This window comes from Oryx dammah, unplaced genomic scaffold (assembly GCF_014754425.2).
Source record: "Oryx dammah isolate SB20612 unplaced genomic scaffold, SCBI_Odam_1.1 HiC_scaffold_27, whole genome shotgun sequence".
NCBI classification, from domain to species: domain Eukaryota; kingdom Metazoa; phylum Chordata; class Mammalia; order Artiodactyla; family Bovidae; genus Oryx; species Oryx dammah.
The window spans coordinates 59,808,181-59,830,144 of NW_024070211.1; the positions used below are offsets into that span (position 1 = coordinate 59,808,181).

General features: G+C 39.9%; 1 protein-coding gene across 2 annotated transcripts in view; it reads right to left on the bottom strand.

Moving 5' to 3' along the window:
- CNTNAP5 (contactin associated protein family member 5) overlaps positions 1 to 21,964 on the bottom strand; it is a 1,071,087-nt gene that overhangs the window by 949,956 nt on the left and 99,167 nt on the right. The window lies entirely within an intron of this gene.

The following is a 21,964-nucleotide window of genomic DNA, read 5'->3' on the forward strand; positions in this document are numbered from 1 at the left end:
GAGAAATAGTATTTGCTGTTTCAAAAGGAAATAGATATTACTTTGATAAATAGAAGTTCTTCCTATGACCATTTGAGTTGCTCATTCAGTTTTTCTTCTCTCTCTTCAAGTCCATCCTTCCTCACCCAGTATAGACATGTATAATATTGACTATACCAGTAGTCACATACGGATATGAGAGTTGGGCCGTAAAGAAGGCAGAGCACTGAAGAACTGGTGTTTTTGAATTGTGAAGCTGGAGAAGACTCTTGAGAGTTCCTTGGATAGCAAGGAGATCAAACCAGTCAATCCTAAAGGAAATCAACTATGAATATTCACTGGAAGGACTGATGCTGAAACTCCAATACTTTGGCCACGTGATGCAGAGCCGACTCATTGAAAAAAACCCTGATGCTGGGAATAATGAGGGCAGGAGGAGAAGGTGGCAACAGAGGATGAGATGGTCAGATGGTCACTGACTCAATGGACATGAGTTTAAACAAATTCTGGGAGATAGCGAAGGACAGAGAAGCTTGGTATGCTGCAGTCCATGGGCTCTCAGAGTAGTAACTGACTTAGTAACTGAACAGTAATACTTAGGTTGGCTGAAAAAGTCATTCAGGTTTTCTGTAGCATCTTACAGAAAACCCCAACAAACATTTTGACCCACCCAATAGAAGTACAGGGGAAATGAGGCAAGCTTACATCCTCCATGTAAAACTGAGGTCCAAAGAAGTACAGGTTTTCCAGGGCTCTTCCCTTTGCTATACTGAGCTTTGGTGGGATACTGAGTTGTCAGCTACCAATGCTCCTGTTGCTTTCTGGATACACACTTAGCCTCCATTCAAGCTGATATGAGAAACACCCTCTTTCCAGCCAGAATGGGGGCTTCCCTGGTGGCTCAGATGGTAAAGAAGCTGCCTGCAATGCAGGAAACCCAGCTTCAATCCCTGGGTCAGAAAGATCCCCTGAAGAAGGGAGTGGCTACCCACTCCAGTATTCTTGCCTGGAGAATTCCATGGACAGAGAGGAGCCTGGTGGGCTACAGTCCATGGGTCACAAAGAGTCAGACATGACGGAATGACTAACACTTTTACTTTCCAGCCAGAATGAATTCTCAGAGATGTTGCAGTTATAAGGCTACAGAAAACCTAAAAAGTCTGGCCATTTGTTACTTATACAGAGAATAATTATATCCTTTTTGAGTTTTTTAGGGTCTTTTGGTTTCTTATTTTTGGTCCCTGTTTGCTTTCTCTTGAGGATCTCAGTGCTTCTTTGCCCAGTGTAGCGGAATGAATAGAGAACTGTGCTAGTTATGTTGGCATGCACTGTCCCTTTCAATTTATTTCAATTGTCTCAATAATCTGTAGAGTAGATATTCTTATCCCAGTTATACAAAGAAGGAAACTGAAATTCTAGCGTAAAAGCTCAGGTCACACAACCAGGAAGAACTAGACTGGCAATTTGAAGCTTAGTGTAACTGATTATAAAGTTCAGTGATCTTTCTGAGAAATAATGCCTCTTCTCAGAGAATAGAGTTTTGGGGTGGGGTCAGGTCTTGGGGAGTATTGAGGAGTAATGAATGCTGAGATTAGGAAAGAGTGCTGATAAATGCAATTATATTTAAAAAGCCAAAAGGGAGGGATCATCACGGCTATTGACTACAGCCAATTATTTGTATTTCTGTGTCTTTCATTTCAATTATCCACAATTTCTGGGCCCCAGGATCATGCACAATTGAGTTTTATTAGATAGTGAGTTTTATTGACTAGAAGTAGACAATATGGATTTTATGAGATAGAAATAGCATTGTACCAGACCCCTTGCTGGGCATATTTTATTAACAGCTAGCTTTCTGAAGAAGAGAGTGCCATATAAAAGAACCCATTGTTGTGTTGTTTCCAAACTAATATTTATTAGTAGACTGCATAGTTTCTGTCTGGAACTCAAGTTCATTAATGTAAATGTCAATCAAGGCTTACTGATATTTTTTGTAGTTGTTCTTTTCCATAGGCTAATTAGTCTGGGAAATATTTCTTAATTATCTCACTCTTCTTTCCCTTTAATGGAGACAGTCACACTGTCTTTGGAATTTTTTTTTTCCCATTTTACTCCAGAGACAGAATGAGAGTGAGATTAGGTAACTAATGGCCTCATGGATTGAACTGCAAAGAAACTCACTGATGCATGAGCTGAGACTTTCACAACACCTCAACTTTGGCCTTTACAAATGAGGGGAATGAGGATTAGGCTCCACATACATTTAAAAATGTGTTCAGATGACACGGAGGAAGAATTAGCACATTATGCTGGTAATGTTGCAGGAAAGAACAGCAATTAAGGATGCATGAAAAAAGAGGCGGCTTCTTTAGCCACTTCAACTCACATCAGGGCACAGCTGCTTTACAGCAGCAGTAGACATTCTGCCCTGTAACACAGGCAACAGATATTCTTTTTCTATTCATTCACTCAGAAATTGACTGTAGGGACTTCTCAGATGATTCAATGATTAAGAATACACCTTACAGAGCAAGGGACGCAGGTTTGACCCCTGGGACTGCAAGGAGATCCAACCAGTCCATTCTGAAGGAGATCAGCCCTGGGATTTCTTTGGAAGGAATGATGCTAAAGCGAAAACTCCAGTACTTTGGCCACCTCATGCAAACAGTTGACTCATTGGAAAAGACTCTGATGCTGGGAGGGATTGGGGGCAGGAGGAGAAGGGGATGACAGAGGATGAGATGGCTGGATGGCATCACTGACTCGATGGACATGAATCCGAGTGAACTCTGGGAGTTGGTGATGGACAGGGAAGTCTGGTGTGCTGCGATTCATGGGGTCGCAAAGAGTCGGACACGACTGAGTGACTGAACTGAATTGAACTGGGGAACTAGATCCCACAAGATATGGAAAAACTAAGTCAACATGCCACAACTACAGAATCCATGCATCACAAAGAAAGATCCTCCATGACACAATGGAGATCCCAAGAGCCACAGCTAAAACCTGATGGAGCCAAAAATAATAATAGTAATAATTGACTGTATGTTTGCATCTACTGTGCTACGCTATGGTTACACAGGCATGACCAAGTTATGTTTTGAGCTCTTTAGGATCCCAAGTATGCTGGGTAGGACAGATGGGTCACGATGTGGGGGAAAGCAAGCACTGTCCATGTTTTACTAAAAGTTAATGCTGGAAACAGGTCAGACCCAAAGAGAGAAGTGCTAGATGAAGTGGTTTGGGGCTTCCAAAGAGAGGAGACACTTGAACTGACTATTCTAATACTCTAGCAAGATAAACAGAAGAAGAGCATTTCCTGTATAAAGAGCACCATGGCAGCCTGACCACTTGGCTCCCACCTGCATAAGCATGTTCTTTAGAAAGAAATAGAACAAGAGATAATCATTGTAGGAGAGCTTCCGTTAAATTGTTCAGGAACTCAGATTCCCTCAGGACAGCAGGGAGCATTGCAGAAGCTGTTGTTGTAAGAGGCTTTGAAGAAGATATATGGGAAAAAAGGCTTGGGAAAAAGAGATACAGTCACTTGAAGCAGAAGTAGCTATGGAGTGAAATGAAAAAAAAAAATCTCCTATGAGTCTCACTTTGCTACTGGGATGAGTTAGAAAAGTCAGTGGTCTAAAGTTTAACTTGGAGAAGGAAATGGCAACCCACTCCAATGTTTTCGCCTGGAGAATCCCAGGGATGGGGGAGCCTGATGGGCTGCCGTCTATGGGGTCACACAGAGTCGGACATGACTGAAGTGACTTAACAGCAGCAGCAGCAGCAAAGCTTAACTATCTTATCTAAAAAAATGAGAATTATGATTAATGTATACCAGGGATATATTATAGATCAAACATGTAAAACACTTTGTCAGTGAGACAGGTTCTCACAATGGAAGAAATGCACTATTATTAGTAGTAGTAGTGGTCATGTTTTAGGTACTGTTATTAAGAAACTAGGAGAAGGCAATGGCACCCCACTCCAGTACTCTTGCCTGGAAAATCCCATGGACGGAGGAGCCTGGTGTGCTGCAGTCCATGGGGTCGCTGAGAGTTGGACACGACTCAGTGACTTCACTTTCACTTTTCACTTTCATGCGTGGAGAAGGAAATGGCAACCCACTCCAGTGTTCTTGCCTGGAGAATCCCAGGGACAGCGGAGCCTGGTGGGCTGCCGTCTATGGAGTCTCACAGAGTTGGACACTACTGAAGCGACTTAGCAGCAGCATTAAGAAACTAGATGGAGAAATCTAAACAGATGGAAGTGCTCAATGTGGTGGCTTGGTAAGCTGCAGAAAGGAACTGATTTGTCCAGGTGATAGGCTGATAAATGAACACTTACTATTTAACATGCAAAAGCACCCTACCATACAGGGTGCATCTAACTGTCACCAACCCAGTGAAGTGATGGGACGGTAATTATGTCTCCCATTTAGGGCTGAGAAATTATAAAATTTCTGTTTTATAAGTCAGAAGTTAAGATGATAGTTGAGTGCCTAATGCATAGTGAGTGCTCATTAAATATTAGTTATTGGTAGCATTGTTCTATTAGCATTATTACTGTTATATTACCACAATGATTTAATGTTTATATAGCTTGAATATTTGGATAGTAGCATAACTAACACCACCTTGAGCCCTTATATTTCCTTCTGTCTTTCTGTTGACTCTACAGAGGACTGTACTGTGCACTAAACCACTTCTCTGTTGTCAAGGGCTTTGTAGATAATAGGCACTGTTTGTTTAATAATCATTAGGACCAGATGGCCTCTAGGCTCTGTTATTCCCCAGGCAATGATAAAGACCTTTGCTAGTATGTTCCTGGCACCCAAGAGACTAGTTGTTGTTCAGCCGTTTAGTCGTGCCTGACTTTTTGTGACCCCATGAACAGCAGCATGCCAGGCTTCCCTGTCCTTCACTATCCCCTGGAGTTTGCTTAAACTCATGTCCATTGAGTTGGTGATGTCATCCAACCATCTCATCCTGTCAGTCCCTTCTACTCTTGTCTTTAGTCTTTCCCAGCATCAGGGCCTTTACCAATGAGTCAGCAAGAATACTGGAGTGGGTTGCTATTTTCTCCAGGGGATCTTCCTGACCCAGGGATCAAACCTGGGTCTCCTTCATTACAGGCAGATTCTTTACCATCTGTGCCACCAGGGAAGTCCATGAAGCTAGTTACAAGATTCATAAATCTTCATTTAGGAATGCACATTTTTTCTAAGCACCTATCCCTGTACCCTAGGTTAACCATAAATTTGTCCCAGTGGTCCCTCAGCAGTTTGGAGTATAGCTTCTAGACTGTTATACACCAGATTCTGTTCCCACTCTGTAAGTTACCCTATAATAAACCACCCCATTGATTTTATGGAGCAGATTGCCTCATTTTTTGATCTCAGGATGGCTTCTAGTTTGGTGAACACTTTTCATTCCCTCAGTCTTCCAACAGAGAGCCATGGGAGTAAAAATCATTAACCAAATTTCTGATCTGTTAAATGAGCTTAATAAGGTTGATTTTGTTTACCTCATGGAATTATTCTCATGGTAAAGTCAGAACCCATTTGGAAGTATATTTTGTAACATTGCCAGGTAAATGCATGTCATAGTAAGACCATATTCCACAGGGAATATTTGCATATCTATGCAAGAAACTCTTGACTCCTAATGGTTGAGCATTGTTCATTTCACTCAAACATCTAACAATATCTAACTTGAATATCTACAATAGTACCAGTCATTCATGAAGCGCTGCACTTCCTGAAGCCAGCAGAAAGATCTGGAAGGAACATGCTTATTTACTGTACTGAGCCCTGCCTACAATGGTCTTATAGTTCTTATGTCAGCAAACTGCAGAAGAAGCATGGGCTCTGCTTGATCTCTAGAGCTTTCCACTAAGGAACAAGGTAACTGTTATTTATCATGTAGTCTAAGAAAGGACACGCTTGAGGTTCAGCCTGTCGCCTCCTTCAAGTTAGGATACATTCCTCTTTCTTCTCCTGGCTGTTGATCACTGATATTTCTGGAGTCCTTGGCTGATTCTGGGAGGGGCTGCTGCTGTTCCTAGTTCTCTCTGGCTTTACCTTCCCATTTTTGTGTTCTCTGACCCCAAGCTCTGTGGCAGAGTTCTCTCTGAGTATCATATGGGAGAGATTTATAGATATCTTTTCTGCTCAGGTATAATCTGAAAATGGGCTCCTATTAAACCTAATGGTGCTGCTGTAGCACATTTAAATATTCTCTTTTAACTTGCAACGACCAAGGTAGATCACGGCATCCTGTATAATCCTTGTCCTCAGTAGAATGGCAACATGTTCAATAGACTAAATAGATATCCATTAATACATGTCTTCCCATACCTCTTTGACGTCTTACCTGGAGAGGAGTTTTTATCCATTCTTGATACACAATCATGGCATGCACATGGTGTAATGCAAAAACAGGAAGCTAAATAAAATACTGCTCTTGTTCTTGCTACTGTAAAAGGGGGGCTTCCTAAGAAGGGTCTATTTCTTTCTAAAAATCATGTAGTGGGAATGAAAAATATGTAAACCAATGAAAGCTTATGGCATACCCATGAGGGTTTTCTTCCTAGAACAGTCTTTCTTTTAACTCCTACATAGAAACTACCCACTTTTCTCAGTGGAGAAATAAAATCAATGTCTTACAGCTGTACTAGTCTAAAACATTTGGATGGAATCTTCATGGAGCCACTTATGCTTAATGAATCATAAGATCAGTTTCTGATATATTACCTCCCAATCACCTATCGAGAAATCATTAGATTTGCTGGAGCCATGACACGATTCAATTCCTGATTATAGAGCCAGGTGAACCTGAGGTTGACTCCCAGTTCCAGCAGTTAGTAACTTGATCAACTTATTTAATTCTTTTTCATCTCCATTTCCGTAGCTGCAGGTGGATCTGGTGATACATATGACATAAGATTGTTGACAAGAGTTCACAATCTTGTTGCTAAGCACTTCATGGCATTTCTATACAGGATGAAGAATGAAATCCTTCTTACATAGAGCATGATTTTAATGAAGTTATGGTATCAAATGCCTTATCACAGGATGGCTGTGATTTAGAGGAAGAAAAAACTGCTGTATTAACTCAATTCATAGATCAGAAAAGTCGGGGCTTTATCCACTTGAAGTGTCACATTGAAGATCACAGAGTTATTTCATCAGGGTCAGGATTATAAGTCAAGTCAACTAACATCTTTGGGTCAATGTTCCTTTCACTGAAATACAACCACTCATATTCATAGAAAATAGGATAATTCTAGTGTACTCCTTTTCAGATTTTTCTAAAGAAGAGCAACATCAAAAACAGCTGTTGCTACAAATGTTTATGAGAATATTATTCTTGGAATTTTTATACTTCTGGGTGTTGCTACCATTATCACAATTATCACCTTTATTTTATCCCATTTACAAAAGAGAGGGAGCCATCTAAAGAGTTTTAATTGATGCATTTATCCATTCAGGGTTTGATTATCTACTTGGACCTTTCCATAGCATCAGTAGGTACTCAAGGAGAAAAGTCTCTATTTTGAGTTTAGAAACCTGATTGGTGAGCTAATGTATCCATTCAAAGCAAGTAAGAACAGAATCATACCAAAAAAAAAAAAAAGAGAGAGAGAGAGAGAGAGAGAGACAAGATTAGATACAAAAAACTTAGATAGCTGGTGGGAACTTGCTGTATAGTACAGGGAGCTTGGTGTTTTGTGATGACCTAGATGGATGGGATAGGCAAGAGGAGGTCTGAAAGGACAGGAACATATGTATACATATGACTGATTCACCCTATCGTACAACAGAAGCTAACACAATATTGTAAAGTGACTATATCCCCAATTTAAAAAAAAAAGAATCTGGGACTCATGATCAGTGTTGAAGGAGCCTGGAGGCTACTGAAGAGGAGATTTGCATAGGTTGGTTGATCAGATTTCCTGGCTGGTCCAGATGGGTCTCAGTTTATGCATCATTTTCAAGCACAAGAAATAAATGCATTCCTTTCATTATCAAAAGTTATATGGTATTACATGATCAGGCCAAAGGGCAGTCATTTCATGTGAAAGAATCAGAGAACAAGTAATTGAGTGAAGACTAAACAGCAGAGTGGTGGCAGTTGAGGCTGAGATGGGTGGAGCCAGAGACTTGGCAATGCAGCACTGAGCTCGGGTTGGATCCTGCATGCCAAAGGACCAAAGAGCAGTGCATCCTTGTTCCCTCTTCTGTTCACTCACATCAGGGTTAGCAATTTAAATCCACCCAAAAGTGACACTGAAAACAAAGGCAATCCCCCCCTCCACACTGGAGCTTAGAGAAGATATAAAAAATGATCAGATATGGACCCTGGCAATATATTTGCAATTTACAATTTTAAGTGGCAAATCCTGATTACAGAAAAAGAAAAATCAGAAAAAGCTTTTCTAAATCTAATTATGAAGACTAGTTTGTAGTCTTGAATTTGGCATGTTAACCATCCATATGGGATGAAGACGAAGTCCCAGCCTGGGAGTTAATGCCAAAGACCTTTCTTAACCTCCGTGCATGTAATTTACTGTGATTCAACACTCTCAGGATAAGAGACGGTATCTGTCTACACATTTGCAACAGTGACAGAAAGCTGTTAGAGTATAAGTTAGGTCAGCTGGCAGCTTCCTTCCCTTCAAAACCAGATAGCAAAGTAACAAAGCAAGATAAAGAGATTTTAAAGCAATCATTTTGGTACTTCAATTAAGGCTTCAGTATTCTATTTAACTTGATTTTCAAGCCTTTCATCTTAAACCACAATTTTATTATGCTCAATATAATACTTTGTGCTGAAGCAGGATGTGCCTATCGTGTTTGCCAAAATTTGTAGAATATGCAATATTTAAGGCCATCTTCAAGCAGAGAACAAGCAAACACATGAATATGATTTAGGAAATGTAGAGTTCTACTCTCTCCCGCTGTGCCCTTTCCTTTGCCTTCTTGTAGATATCTAAAAATTACCTCCATTTAATCTTCTTAAACTCTGTTGATATAGGTATCATTATCCCACTTTAAAGATGAGGATACCTAGAGCTGAGGAGTTCTCTGTGTGCCCTGGCAGTAGGACAAAAGATCTGTTAGACCCCCAAACCCAAAAAGTTTTCATCACTCTTGAATTTAGACATTTATCCCTTACAAGAATTTAACTCATGAATGTGACCATCTCTGAAGAGCATTGACACCTTCATCTACTCATTTTTCTTAGTTTTCTTATCATCGTGGTACATGCGTGCTAAATTGCTTCAGCTGTGTCTGTCTCTGCAACCCTGTGGACCATAGCCCACCAGGCTCCTCTGTCCATGCCATTTTCCAGACAAGATTCCTGGAGTGGGTTGCCAGGCTCTTCTCCAGGGGATCTTCCCAACCAAGGGATTGAACCCACACCTGTTATGTTTCCTGTATTGGCAGGCAGGTTCTTTATCATGAGCGCCACCTGGGAAGCCCTTTCTTATCATCAACCTTAGGAATTTCAATAGGTATAAAGGTAGAGAGCCTGGGAGGAAAAGTTTCCTCCCAGAAAGTGAAATTGGCCTCAAAGGACCACTAACATCAGCATCAGAGAGTCCTCAGTTCCACACGTTCTGCCCCTTGTTAGCCAGGCCATAAATGAGAATAATTTTTTCTTTTCACATCTCTGTTTTGGTTTTCTGATCTGTGGAATGGGACAGGCAGGATTAGTGTTTTGAGAATGAACCCGGCGTGAGATAGGCATCTAGGCTCCGCTGCTTCTATCTCTTCCTTCTGTCTCATGTTATCATGCACTTTCGCTTCTAGAAGTTGCCAAGTTTTGAAATTGCTGACTCCAAAATTGGGTGAAGCTCAGATTCACAGAAGGGCTGTAGAGAAATGGAAAATGTGAAATGAAGGAGAAATTGCTCTCTTGGGCTTGGGTTTATCTTAGATGGTCTGTCTTGTTTGCAGATGCCTTGGTAGTGAACACTTTATACTTGGTCTGATAAATAGAAACAATTTCACTAGGATCATTCAATATGCAAACACTTCACAAATAGGCAAGGGCTGTTATGACTTTAAATATATCTGTGCTTGACAGCCTGCCTAATGTTTCACGATTTAATTAGTAATATCATTTCCTTGGACTTAAGATTATAAATCATGTTACAGTTAGTTCACTTCTGGCAGTCTAAATATAGCTGGATGGAGCTCTGGCATGGTTCCCCTTTCAGGGATGAGGGAGGATTTTCAAGGATAAAATGGTGGCAGAGGAAACACGCCTATTGTAGATAATAAGCCATGAATCAGACCCACCAAGTAATCCCACCTTTAATAAATCCACAGCTATTTAGCATCACCTCTTCTTCCATTATGAATTAGCTGATATGGAACCTCCAGTTGAAGACTTACAAAAGAGCCAAGGAGGAAAAATGAACATACAAAAGCCAATTAATCTAATTAATGGTGGTAATAATGCCATGCATCTGTCTTGTACAGTTTACAGCAGGCACTTCTACAGAAGTGATTTTATTTAACCTCATTTAATTAGTGCTAAGTGCTAAATTGTTTGGTACACACTATAAAATTCAGCTGATGTTCACAGAAGGGAAAGATCAGCATGAGTTGCAGTGGCAGGAAAAGCTTTGCTGTTTTCAAAAGTTGGGCAAGCTGGATAATTCAGGATGAGTGGGGTGATACAAACAGTGAGTTCCTTAAGCTCATGTTTTATGGTTCATCTTGCAATTCGTAATATATCAAATTGTTGCTAACTGTAGACTCCTAAAATCTAACTCAGCACTTGACCACAAACTCAAATCTATTATAGCATTATGATTCATTCTCATTTATTTCTTACTCTAAAATCTACCCTCTAATAACCTACTCAAAGGCACAGTGAGTAAATTCAACACATAGATGTCTCACATAGGTTTATCTTGAAAAGAAGAGCATTTTTGAGTTTTGCATCTCTTCTCAATGATAGTAAAATTTCTGGAAGTCAGGCATAAGCAGTAATTGTGTTGACTGTGCAGACTTCAGTGAACCAAAATACAGACAAAGGAGAAAGCCTCTGAAACATTTGAGGGATGAAAATCAGTGTAGAAAGCAGGGAAAGAAAATATAAAAATGTGCTTGGAGACCAACTGGGAAGGAAGTGTTGTACTTTTCCATCAATGCATTGATGAAATGTGCTTTAAATGGTCATTCTGCCTAAAGCAGGCTGTCTTAGGATAATCACAAGAGGGTTATGAAAAGTGTTAGCTCCTTTAATTTAAAGCAAAGGCCATGAATGTGTGTCTAAGCCTCTGCCAGAGGGTGGGGAGGCATTAACACCCAAATTTCCATCTTTTCAAGATAAAGAAAAGCTGCCAGGAAGATGGAGGTGGTCAAGACTAGGAACCACACAGGATTGCTAGAATAACCTAAATCCATTAAAGCATTATGATTCATTCTCATTTCTTACTTCAGAAACTACCCATTAAAACTACAATGAAATCACAGTGAGTAAATTCAATAGACAGCTAGCTGTTCGACATATGCCTATCTTAAAAAGAAGAGCATCTTTGGAAACAAAACAAGCGTATAGGTGATTGCCTACCCAGGGACTTATTTAAGGTCATTAACAAGATAAACAGCACATCCGTCTCCATTCAGTTGGTGTCTACTTTTCCCTTATATCAAACCCTTATCTGACTTTTTCAAACACACAAGACTCTATTCTCTTCTGACTGTGTTGCAGTGGTTGAACCTTGCCTGAAAAGTCTCAAGGAATATAACTCAGTCATAGTTTTCCCCCTAACATGATTTGATTGTTGGTTTGGGGCAAGTTGAGAAGCTCTTCTGCATGTTAGTCTTCTCACCTATAAATTAGCTGATTAGATCAGATAATTCCTAAATTTGTTTTAACTTTACTTTCCCCTATGACTAACTTCTCAGGTGGCGCTAGTGGTAAAGAATCTGCCTGCCAAAGCAGGAGATGTAAGAGACTGGGTTTGATCCCTGAGTTGGGCAGATTCCCTGGAGAGAAAATGACAATCCACTCCAGTATTCTTGTCTGGGAAATCCCAGGGACAGAGGACCCTGACAGGCTACTGTCCTTGGGGGTCACAAAGAGTCAGATACGATGGAGGATGCACACACATGACTAACTTTGGGCTTCCCTGATAGCTCAGCTGTTAAAGAATCCATCTGCAATGAAGGAGATTTCTGAGCTGAGAAGATCCCCTGGAGAAGGGATAAGCTACTCACTCCAGTATTCATGGGCTTCTCTGGTGGCTCAGATGGTAAAGAATCTACCTGTAATGTGGGAGACCTGGGTTCATTCCCTTGGTTGGGAAGATCCCCTGAAGGAGGGTAGGGCAACCCACTCCAGTATTCTTGCCTGGAGACAAAGGAACCTGGTGGGTTATAGCCCATGGGGTTGCAAAGAGTTGGACACAAGTGAGTGACAACACAGATGACAAACTTGTTTTTCTCTAAGTCTATTTACATTCTATCTATCTATTTTCTTATTTTTCAATTAGAGTGTAATTGATTTACAACTTTGCATTAGTTTCTGCTATAAAACAAAGTGAATCAGCTTTATATATACACACATATCCTCTCCCTCTTGGACCTCCCTCCTACCCTTTCATCCCACTCACCTAGCTTATCATAGAACATTATAGAGCACCCTGTATTATTCAGCTGGTTCTCACTAGCTATATATTTTATATGTGGTAGCATACATATATGTCAAACCTAATTTCCCAATTCATCCCAACCTTCCCTTCCACACCTTCCCCACTCCGCATCTGCCCATCCTTTCCCTACATCTGTTTCTCTACCCATGCTCTCCAGATAGGTTCACCTGTACCATTTTTGTAGATTCCACATAAGTGATTTTATATGATATTTGTTTTTCTCTTTCTGCCTTACTTCACTCTGTGTGACAGACTCTAGGTCCATCCAAGTCTCTATAAATGACTAAATTTCATTACTTGCTATGGCTGAGTAATATTCCATTGTATATATGCACCACATCTTCTTTATCTGTTCGTCTATTGATGGATCTTTAGGTTGCATCCATGTTATGGCTATTGTAAACAGTTCTGCAATGAACACTGGGCTAGAAGTATCTTTTTGAATTACGGTTTTGTCTGAGTATATGTCCAGGAATGGGATTGCTGGGTCAAAGGGGAGCTCTGTTTTTAGTATTTTGAGGTAACCACTATAGTGTTCTCTAGTAGTGGCTGCACCAAATCACATTCCCAGCAACAGTATAGGAGGATTGGTTCCCTTTTCTCCACACCCTCTTCAATACTTCTCGTTTGTGGATTTTTTTTATGACTGCCATTCTTATCGGTGTGAGGTAATACCTGATTATAATTTTGATCGGCATTTCTCTAATAATTAGTGATGTTGAGTATCTTTTTGTTTGTTTCTTGGCCATCTGTATCTTATGTCTCGAGTCCTTCAAGGATACCTGTATCGCTTTTTTCCCCTCTCCATCATCAGTCACTTCCTCATATTCCAGGGATACCAAACTAGCTCTCCACAGTACAATTATGCTCCTTTCCATTTGATATTTCCTCTTTTTCTCCCTTAACGGTTCTTTCTTCCTTCTTCCTTCTTTGTTCCTTGTAACTATACTTAGGTTCTGGAAAATGAGGAGCAGCCTGGTTGATGAGTACCTTCTCTGTGCTTGCATAGCAAGCACCTCAAGTCACCATTGTTACTAGATTACTAGATCCTGTCTTGCCCTATACCATAATGGCTATAACTGTCACTTTCACCAGACTCTGACATGCACTAAGGCTGGTACTTTATTCCTTGAGCAGTGTTTCTCAACAGACTTCCCATGTGGTTAATAACCTCCCTGTCAGTACAAGAGACATGGGTTTGATCCCTGTGTAGGAAAGATCCCCTGGAGTAGGAAATGGCAACTGACTCCAGTATTCTTGCCTGGAAAATTCCACTGAAAGAGGAGCCTGGAGGGTTACAGTCCATGGTGTCACAAAGAGTCATATGTTACTGAGCACACACACACAGTGTTTTTCAAAACAGGCTGCCTAGTAAAGTGATCTAGGGAGTCTTTCAACATCCCAATACCTAGGTCACTCCACAAAATGATCAGATCAGAAACTATGGAGTGGACAATGACTATGTGTATTTTTTAAGCCTCTGGTTATTCCAAGTTTGAGAATCATTGCCTTAAAATGTCCACTGACTTCTCTGGTGGTCTAGTGGTTAAGACTCCATACTTCCACTGCAAGGGGCATGGGTTATATCCCTGGTTAGGGAAGACCCCCATATGCTGTGCAGTGTGGTTAAAAAAAAAAAAAAGTCCAACTTGAAGTATCAATTAACTTTTTAGTAATGAATGACCCCATTTACTAAATATATGATCCTGGACAAGTTACAGAGCCTCTCTAAATTTCAATTTCCTTCTCTAACACTGAAATAGAATTATAGAATGTGGGTTATTATGAAGATTAAGTGAGATATGCATGTGAAAATCCAGTCCAGATTGGGTGCTTATTAACTGTTGATTTCCCCATCTCATTATCTCCCCTAAATATCCAATACCAGGTTTCAACAATTCAGGAAGCATAGCTTGGATTAAAAAGCATGAACTGCTTTTGGAGAGCTATTTTTCTTTGACCTACCACTAACCTTAATCCCTTCCAAAATGCTCTTGCCATGTCTCTATAAAGCACAGAATTCCCACATGCAGATTGGATCATGATGGTTTAAGAAGTGAACTGGCTTACTGGCATGTCATTTCCTCTCTGGAAAATGTCTCATTATTTTTGCATCCCCTACTATCCCTTCAATCAGCCCAGTGACAGAAGTGTCCCCTAGAAAAGACAGGTCTGAGAATGACTTGTCAACTCTTCTGAGTTGAATGCAAGACATGCAACTTATACAAATGACAACCTGAGATAGGTATTGTGGCTTTTAAGGCCCTTCAACCATCAGAACATTGAAGGGTATACATTTAGCTTTTAAATGTTTGTACAAGCGTGTGTGTGCATGTGTGTGTGTGTGTTTACATTAAATATACATAAATTTTATACACACACAGGCACAAATATATTGTCATGTATGTATATGATATATATTATATGTATATATATATGTATTATACCAATGTACAAAGGAGAGAGATTTTGAATTATTTATTGCATAGTCATAATTTTCATTTTATCTCAGAACTGAAAAAAAAAATGATTTAAAGTACTCTCTTTCTTTGAAGAAGACATACACCAGTGATTCTCAGATTTGACCATGGATGATGCCTTGGAGAGCTTGTTAAAATTCAGGTTGCTGGGTCCCTCTCCTAGAGTTTCTGATATAGTTGCCCTAGGCTGAGGCCTCACAATTTGCATTTGAGGACTATTGCTCAGTGATTTTGTCAGTTTTGTGTTTGAATGCATAAATCGAGAGTAGGGTTTGTGAAAGAATAGGTGTTACAGAAGGAACTTCATGTCTGTGGAACAAGACCTTTTTGATATGAAAGTGCCATTGGATTAGAAAATGCATTGTTAAGTACTCATTGCCTTATTGCCTATTTCTTTGCAAACTTTTTGAACATTCCTTTCCTTCAACTTCCAACCTAGCTCCTTACCTCAAACCAGCATGGATCATTTAGAATTCAATGAATTTTGTTATAAATTGCATAATTATTTTGATGAAAATTTACCAAGCACATGCTATATGCCATGCCCTGGGGATGCATATAGTCAAATATCTGCTTCTAGAAATTTATCATCTAGTAAGGGAAACAAATAAAAGACAATTTAATTACATGTAAGCCATAAAGAAAAACACCAATACAGTATATTAACATATATATGGAATTTAGAAAGATGGTAACGATAACCCTGTATATGAGACAGCAAAAGAGACACAGATGTATAGAACAGACTTTTGGACTCTGTGGGAGAGGGAGAGGGTGGGATGATTTGGGAGAATGGCATTGAAACAAGTATGATATCACGTAAGAAATGAATCACCACTCTATGTTTGATGCAGGATACAGGATGCTTGGGGCTGGTGCACTGGGATGACCCAGAGAGATGGTATGGGGAGGGAGGTGGGAGGGGTGTTCAGGATTGGGAACTCATGTACACCCGTGGCAGATTCATGTTGATATATGGCAAAACCAATACAGTATTGTAAAGTAAAATAAAATAAAAAATATATATGTATATAGTATGTTAAGAGTGATAGAAAAATATAAAGTGAGCAAGTGGAAAGAGGAAGTTTTTTTTTGTTTTTTGTTTTTTTTTTTTAAAGAGGAAGTTTTACGAAGGGGTGAAGTTGTATATAAAGTGGCCAGAGTAGGTTTCAAATTTCTGCCCTAGGAAAATGGAAATGGTGGGTTGGTTTTCATTCTCTGAAAGCCAAACCCAAAAATCAAATGGAAATGAAGAAAACTGAAGCTGAAGTAACACTTTGAGAATTATGTTCATATGTTAGTTTGTAGCACTCTTTGGGGAAGGAGGTAGGAGAAAAAGTAATTCAATGACTCTCCAAGTTTTCAGGACAATAACATGAAGACATTAGCACAATATGCCAATAGCCTGGGTTTAATATTGTAACCATGTTCCATTTTCTTAAAAGTCCTGGCTTGCTTTCTTCATTCTCAATTCCAGTTAAACTGCAGTAACTGAAATGAAGTCCAGGATCAAGTTGGACTGTGAAATGGATGCAAACTGAGATATATGACTAAGCAAGAGGCAGAGGAGAAATGGCACAGAGGGCATTGATTGAGAAGGGTATCTATTTCTTGGAGATGGTTTTAACATAAACACTGATGTGTGAAAGTTATTAATAGACACATACAACATTCCTGATAGAAACATCCCCAAATGACTAAGAGTCCAGAACAACCCAATTTGTTATTTATTTTTTATTGGCGTGCAATTGCTTTACAGTGTTGTGCTACTTTTTTCTGTTCAACAAAGTGAATCAGCTATATGTTTATATATATCTTTTCCCTCTCAACCCCAAATTCCACCCCATTAGGTAATCACAATACACCAAGCTGAGCTCCGTGTGCTATACAGCATGTTCCCACCAGCTATCTATTTTATACATAGTACAATCCCAGGGAGGGGGAAGCCTGGTAGGCTGCCATCCATGGGGTTGCAGAGAGTCGAACACGACTGAAGCGACTTAGCAGCAGCAGCAGCAGCGGCAGTAGATATATATCAATCCTAATCTCCCAATTCATCCCACCCTCTCCTTTCCCTACTGTGTCCACAAGTCCATTCACTATGTCTTCATCTCTATTCTTGCCCTGCAAATAGGTTCATCTATACCATTTTTTCTAGATTCCACATAAATGCATTAATATACAATATTTGTTTTCTCTTTCTGCTTATTTTACTTTGTATGACAGACTCTAGGTCCATCCACATCTCTACAAATGACTCAAGTGAAAAACAGAACAGATCATCCTCCAGGAAGAGCACAGCCACCAGCAGTTAACTCAAAATATCAGTAATGCTCCCATCATAAACAGTGAGCCAGCACTGAATGGCCAAGGTAGAGTGAAACAACAGAGCTCACCTCCAGGGGTTAAATGTGTGTGTGCATGCGCTCTGCCGTGTCTGACTCTTTGTGACCCTATGGACTCCTCTGTCCATGGAATTTTTCAAGTACAAATACTGGAGTGGATTGCCATTTCCTACTCCAGGGAATTTTCCTGACACAGGGATCAAAACTGCATCTCTTGTGTCTCCTTCACTGGCAAATGGATTCTTTATCACTGAGCCACCTGGGAAGCCCTGGGGGGCTGAATACAGGGATGCAATCATGCAAACTATAACACGCAGCTACCAGCACACTTCCTGGAACCTCTTCCTTTCTCTGATTCCTCTGTGTCAATAATTGGGCAGAAGTGTTTCGCCCACTATTCTTCACACCCCAAGGAAAGTAACAGGTCATCTGCTCATGTTATGGGAAATAAGGTAGTAAGACCTAACTCTTGCAGACACTCTGACCTCTGACCCACATTTTCTAATTTGAACACCTGGTGCCCACTTTATCAGTGTGCTAAATGTGAGGGAGGAACCACAATCTGAGCTATGATGTGATTTGGACTTTCCCTTTACTGCCACATTTTCCTTCTTCTGTGTACTTTGTTTACACCTGAAAAACTGGACCCTGAGTCATTTAATTATTTTTGTCATTGCTTTGTGTTTTTGATAACAGAGGGAAGATATGTAGAGAGACGGAAATGAACATTTATTGAGCATCTACTGTGTGCCAAACACTGGTTTTTACAAACTAGCACAGTTTAGTTGCTTAAGACTCTCTTTAAAAGGGTAGTAATTTCTTGGATTTACAGACGAAGATTCATGAACCCAACATTCCGGGATCCTATGCAATATTGTTCTTTACAGCATCGGACTTTACTTCCATCACCAATCACATCCACAACTGGATGTCATTTTCACTTTGGTTCTGTCTTTTCATTATTTCTGGAGTTATTTCTCCAGTCTTCTCCAGTAGCATACTGGGCATCTGCAGACCTGGGGATTTCATCTTTCAGTGTCGTGTCATTTTGCCTTTTCATACTGTTCATGGGGTTCTCAAGGCAAGAATACTGAAGCAATTTTATCTACTACATTATATCTACTATTGTGGGCAAGAATCCCTTAGAAGAAATGTGGACAAGAATCCCTTAGAATAAAGTTGCTCAGTCATGTCCGACTCTTCGTGACTCCATAGACTGTAGCCTATGAGGTTCCTCCATCTGTGGAATTTTCCAGGCAAGAATACTGGAGTGGGTTGCCATTTCCTTCTCCAGGGGATCTTCCTGACCCAGTGATCAAACCTGGGTCTCTCGTATTGCGAGCAGACTCTTTTACTGTCTGAGCCACCAGGAAAACTCAGAAGAAATGGAGTAGCCCTCATAGTCAACAAGAGTCCAAAATGCAGTACTTGAGTGCAGTCTTAAAAATGACAGAATGATCTCTGTTCATTTCCCAGGCAAACCATTCAGTATCAAAGTAATCCAAGTCTATGCTCCAACCAATAATGCTGAAGAAGCTGAAGTTGGAATGGTTCTATGAAGACTTACAAAACCTTATAGAACTAACACTCAAAAAAGATGTCCTTTTCATCATAGGGGACAGGAATGCAAAAGTAGAAAGTCAAGAAACACCTGGAATAACAGACAGATTTGGCCTTGGAGTACAAAATGAAGCAGGGAAAAGGCTAATAGACTTTTGCCAAGAGAATACACTGGCCATAGCAAACACCTTCTTCCAACAATACAAGAGAAGACTCTAAACACGGACATCACCAGATGGTCAACACCAAAATCAGATTGATTATATTCTTTGCAGCCAAAGATGGAGAAGCTCTATACTGTCAACAAAAACAGACTGAGACATGACTGTGGCTCAGATCATGAACTCCTTATTGTCAAATTCAGTATGACCTAAATCAAATCCCTTATGACTATACAGTGGAAGTGACAAGTAAATTCAGGGGATTAGATCTGATAGACAGAGTGCCTGAAAAACTATGAATGGAGGTTCTTGACATTGTATAGGAGGCAGTGATCAAGACCATTGCCAAAAAGAGAAATGCAAAAAGGCAAAATGGTTGTCTGAAGAGGCCATACAAATAGCTATGAAATGAAGAGAAGTGAAAGGCAAATGAGAAAAGGAAACATATACCCATCTGAATGCAGAGTTTCAAAGACTAGCAAGGAGCAATAAGAAAGCCTCCCTCAGTGATCAATGCAAAGAAATAGAGGAAAACATTAGAATGAGAAAGACTATAGATCTCTTCAAAAAATTAGAGATACCAAGGGAATATTTCATGCAAAGATGTGCACAATAAAGGACAGAAATGTTATGAATCCAACAGAAGCAAGAATACAAAGAAGAACTATACAAAAAAGATCTTCATGACCCAGATAATCACTATGGTATGACCTAGAGCCAGACATCCTGGAATCTGAAGTCAAGTGGGCCTTAGGGAGCATCACTATGAACAAAGCTAGTGGAGGTGATGGAATTCCAGTTGAGCTATTTCAAATCCTAAAAGATGATGCTATAAAAGTGCTGAACTCAATATGCCAACAAATTTGAAAACTCAGCAGTGGCCACAGGACTGGAAAAGGTCAGTTTTCATTCCAATCCCAAAGAAAGGCAATGCCAAAGTATGTTCAAACTACCACACAATTGCACTCATCTCACACATTAGCAAAGTAATGCTCTACATTCTCCAAGCCAGTCTTCAACAGTACGTGAACCATGAACATCCAGATGTTGAAGCTGAATTAAGAAAAGGCAAAGGAATCAGAGACCAAATTGCCAATATCTGTTGGATCATTAAAAAAGCAAGAGAGTTCCAGGAAAATATCTACTTCTGCTTCATTGACTATGCCAAAGCCTTTGACTGTGTGGATCACAATAAATTGTGGATAATTCTTAGCTATGGGAGTACCAAACCACCTTACCTGTCTCCTGAGAAATCTGTATTCAGGTTAAGAAGCAACAGTTAGAACCAGACATGGAACAAAGACTAGTTCCAAATTGGGAAAGAAGTGTGTCATTTAACATATATGCAGAGTACATCATGAGAAATGCTAGGCTGGATGAAGCACAAGCTGTAATCAATATTGTTGGGAGAAATATCAATAACCACAGATATCCAGATGACACCGTCCTTATGGCAGAAAGTGAAGAAGAACTAAAGAGCCTCTTGATGAAAGTGAAAGAGGAGACTGAAAACAATGGCTTAAAGCTCAACATTCAAAAACCTAAGATCATGGTATCTGGTCTCATCATTTCATGGCAAATAGTTGGAGAAACAGTGGAAACAGTATGAGACTTTAATTTTGCGGGCTCCAAAATCACGGCAGATGGTGGCTACAGCCATGAAATTAAAAGGCGCTTGCTTCTTGGAAGAAAAATTATGACCAACCTAGACAGCATATTAAAAAACAGAGGCATTACTTTGCCAAAAAAGTTCCATTTAGTCAAAGCTATGGTTTTTCCACCAGTCATGTATGAATGTGAGGGTTGGACTATAAAGAAAGCTGAGCACCAAAGAATTGATGCTTTCGAACTGTGGTGTTGGAAAAGACTCTTGGGAATCCCTTGGACTGTAAGGAAATCCAACCAGTCAATCCTAAAGGAAATCAGTACTGAATATTCTTTGGAAGGACTGGTGCTGAAACTGAAAATCCAATATTTTGGCCATCTGATGTGAAGAACCAACTCATTGGAAAAGACCCTGATGCGGGCAAATATTGAAGGTGGGAGGAGAAGGGGATGACAGAGGATGAGATAGTTGGATGGCATCACCGACTCAATGGGCATGAGTTTGGGCAAGCTCGGGGAGTTGGTGATGGACAGGGAAACCTGGCATGCTGCAGTCCATGGGTCTTAATGACTGAACTGAACTGAACTGAATAGACAAAGAATCTGAGTATTAGGGAAGGTGAAAAACATGTTTAAAGTGACACAGTAGGTAAATAGAGTGTTACAAAAAGCTCTGGACTGTCAGATTGCAGAGCCCTAAATCTTTTCCTCACTTAAGGATTGCATGTGGCTCTGCTGACATCTCACTCTATTTTGTTTGCAAAATGCATTACCCTTTTCAATTTCACCCAAAAGTTGACGGCCAGCTAGCTTTTAGTTAGAATGTCAATAATCTTTTTGCCAAAAAAGATTCTAGACCCTCTGTCTTCAAGTCTGATACCTAAGTGTGTTTTTTGAAAATTTTTTAACTCTTATTATGTCCATGGTTTAATAGAGCCATATGTGTTCGTGAATCTAGTAAATTTGAAAGAAAATTAACAAAGTTAGTTACTTGGGAATGTCCATTCTCTTATGATTGAATTGTTTAGCCATGACATTTCTTTTGTTTGTTTGTCATGCTTCAATAAAACATTAAAATATACTAAATACTAAATCTAACAAACTATAAAATGGATTGCAGAATCCTTGATTCTATATATCATGATGTGATAATAGCATG